The sequence below is a fragment of the Cupressus sempervirens genome, chromosome 7 (assembly GCF_028749045.1).
Source record: "Cupressus sempervirens isolate cs-2001-9-10 chromosome 7, ASM2874904v1, whole genome shotgun sequence".
In the NCBI taxonomy this organism is placed as follows: domain Eukaryota; kingdom Viridiplantae; phylum Streptophyta; class Pinopsida; order Cupressales; family Cupressaceae; genus Cupressus; species Cupressus sempervirens.
Window position 1 is genome coordinate 515,128,960 of NC_143124.1, and position 3,103 is coordinate 515,132,062.

The window sequence follows — 3,103 nt, forward strand, 5'->3', positions numbered from 1 at the left end:
CCCTGACCTACTCCAAGGCATGACACCTAAGGTGCAAGGTTCTCTACTGAAGTATGTGCACTAGCTACAAAGATAGTTGCATGTCTATAACCTATAAAGAATGCCAATCCAAAACATGAGCAATATTAGGAATGTACTCTCTAAGCACAGATATATGAAAACATCATGTATGTCAGTGAGGCTAGGTGGCAAGGCAAGCTGATAGGAAACAGGTCCAATCCTCTCTAAGATCTCAAATGGTCCAACAAATCGTGGTACTAATTTAGATCCATTTCCGTATCTAATTGGACTCTTCCACGGCCTTACCCTCAAAAAGACCTTTTTCCCCACTAGAAATTACTTATCAATTTTGTGAACATTGGCGTACTTATTATGTTAGTCTTTTGTTGTAACTAGATGTTACTTGATCCTACGTACTTGTCTTTCCATATCTTGAAGCATTTCTGACCCTAAACTCACTCTATCCTCTAGGTAATCCCAACTTAAGGGAGTACACCAAGGTCGACCATATAATGTCTCGAAGGGTACTATACCAATAGAGTTTTGATACTCGTTTTGTAAGAAAATTATACAAGATATATGTAATCCTCCAAATGGCTTTATCGATCCATAATATACATCCACAACATATCTTCCAAAACTTGGTTTACCCTTTCCATCTACTTGTTTGTCTCTAGGTGATAGGTTGAACTAAATTTAGTTGTGTGCCTAAAGCTTTCTAGAGGGATGTCTATAATTCTGAGGTGAAAACGTGATTACTATCTAAAATAATCTTTTTAGATAACCCATGAAGCCTAACTGCCTCCTTTGGGAATACTCAAGCTACCAAGCTGGTTGTATAAGAAGATTGAATTGGAATAAAGTGTGCTACCTTTGTGAGTCTATCCACAATTACCACATGATAACATCATGTCTTCAGGGTTTCAAGGGTAATCCGACTATGAAATCCATAGAAATGTCACTTGTTACCTTTCCCCTTAGCCTCTAACTTGCATAAGTCTACTAAAGTAGAGGAAATGAAAGAATCAGTAGCTCATGAGTCAAATAAGATGGAAATTGCTCTATTTTTTAACACACCTAAACTTTCTACTAGTGTTCCCTAAAAATATGCCTGACATTGGTGCACAGCCTACAAATATATGATGAGAGTGACCTACATTTCCCACCATGCGATCTAAAACTACCTGTTTTAGTGAGTAGGTTTGGTTTAGTAATTCTAATTTATTTTTTAGAAATTAATTAAATGGACTTCCTAAATTTTCCATTTTCAAGGTATCTTAGAAAGCTAATTTACAAAAGCATGGGTGGTAAGTTTTTTTTCTCCCTAGGTCAAGGGTTCCAATCTCAAAGGTTCTTTTATTACTTAATTTTTTCTAGTTGTAATTTATAATTTTTGCAAGACTTGTCAATCCTTATAATAACACATACATCAATGCAAATTTACACTTTTACTTGAGCATATATGTGTGCACCCATAGATACACAAGTAATTATGCAAATTGGTTTAATAAAAATTAGATGAAAACCAAAGTAAAGCATCAAACATTAACATCTCAAATATATAATTTCCCCAAAATCCAAAATAAGGTGACTGAATCCTATTAGGAACTCTAGGTTTCAGGTGCCTATGGACCATGGGTTTTATCTCTGAATCAAGAAATATCATAGAGGCTTTTGTACCTGTTCCTGCACATGTCTACATCACCAAAAAGTATACATATATTACATAACATTGTGATATACAAGAATGCAACACTAGGTGTGTTAGCAGGGTTAGAGATCATAATAATCACATCCATGAAAGTATATAAAACGTGTCATTAGAGAATAATCTTATCTAAAATAACATCATATCTCATATCTCAAGCATGGAATGTAAATCCAATATATAATAAATCAGGTCGTTAGGGTGGACACTATAGAGTTTATAACTATCCTTGTGACTATTCACTTTCTAATAAAATCATAAGATTTCTATGGCCCCATGATTTTTATGAAAGTACAATTATAGGTCATAATTGGGGTGACTAGTATTTTTTCATTGACTACACTATGATTTGAGCATATGGTTTTGAAAAGACTCCTTTTCTATTGCCCAAGACTATGCTGGACTGATTTTTATATATAGATATTGTCAAGTTTCTTGATTATTCAAATGTCATGAACCTAAGTTCATATGGAAATAAGTCATTGATGTATGGTGCATTATATTTTGGAGATTTTACCATAGTTTTTACTAAAGAGTGTGGACTCATTTTAGATCAATCAAGACACTACAACATGAATACAGTTGTTCCAAGTACAGAATTTGATCCCAGAAGCTCTATTGACAATGTTAAAAAAAACTTTAAAATGTGAGTGGGTGTACCCATGTGCCTTTCCACCATGATGATGTTATTTACAATATGGATGAAGAAAAAGTAAAGCAGATCATGCCCCTCCTAAAATTATTAAAACTCCAAACTTACTTATATATATATATATATATATATATATATATATATATATATATATATATATATAATTCTTCATTTAGAGTAATCTTATATTATCTATAGAAATACATTATTCAATAATAATAATGATTAATAATATAAAATATAAAACACCCCTAATATTAAATCCATATCTAATTAATGAATCGATCATAATATTATTTAAATAAAGAAAATTTAAAAAGTACCAATGCCCCCCTTTGGGTCGGAGGGTCCATACAAACGAAGGCGATGTTTCATTAAAGACTCGACCCCATACAAACGTACCACCACCCTAATAGGAAAAAGGACACACAAGAGGACATTAGCAAAAAACTAGCAAATAGAGAGGATAAATATGTTTCAAAAGGCACGAAAACCAAAAAGCATACAAAGGGGATTTTGGGGACACAGCTTCTTCTTTTTTAAAGTGTCCCTTGTTATGTTAGTTGTTTTCGCGGCTACATAGCCACTACCGTTTCAAAAGTCTCCCTTGTTATATTATTAATTGTTTCAAGAATGAAGTGGACACCATCATCACTGAGAAATGAAAGCAACTATTAGAAGATACTATTGTGATGATTTTTCTAGGTTAGAACACGAATTTTTCTTTATGTTTTAATAGTTTC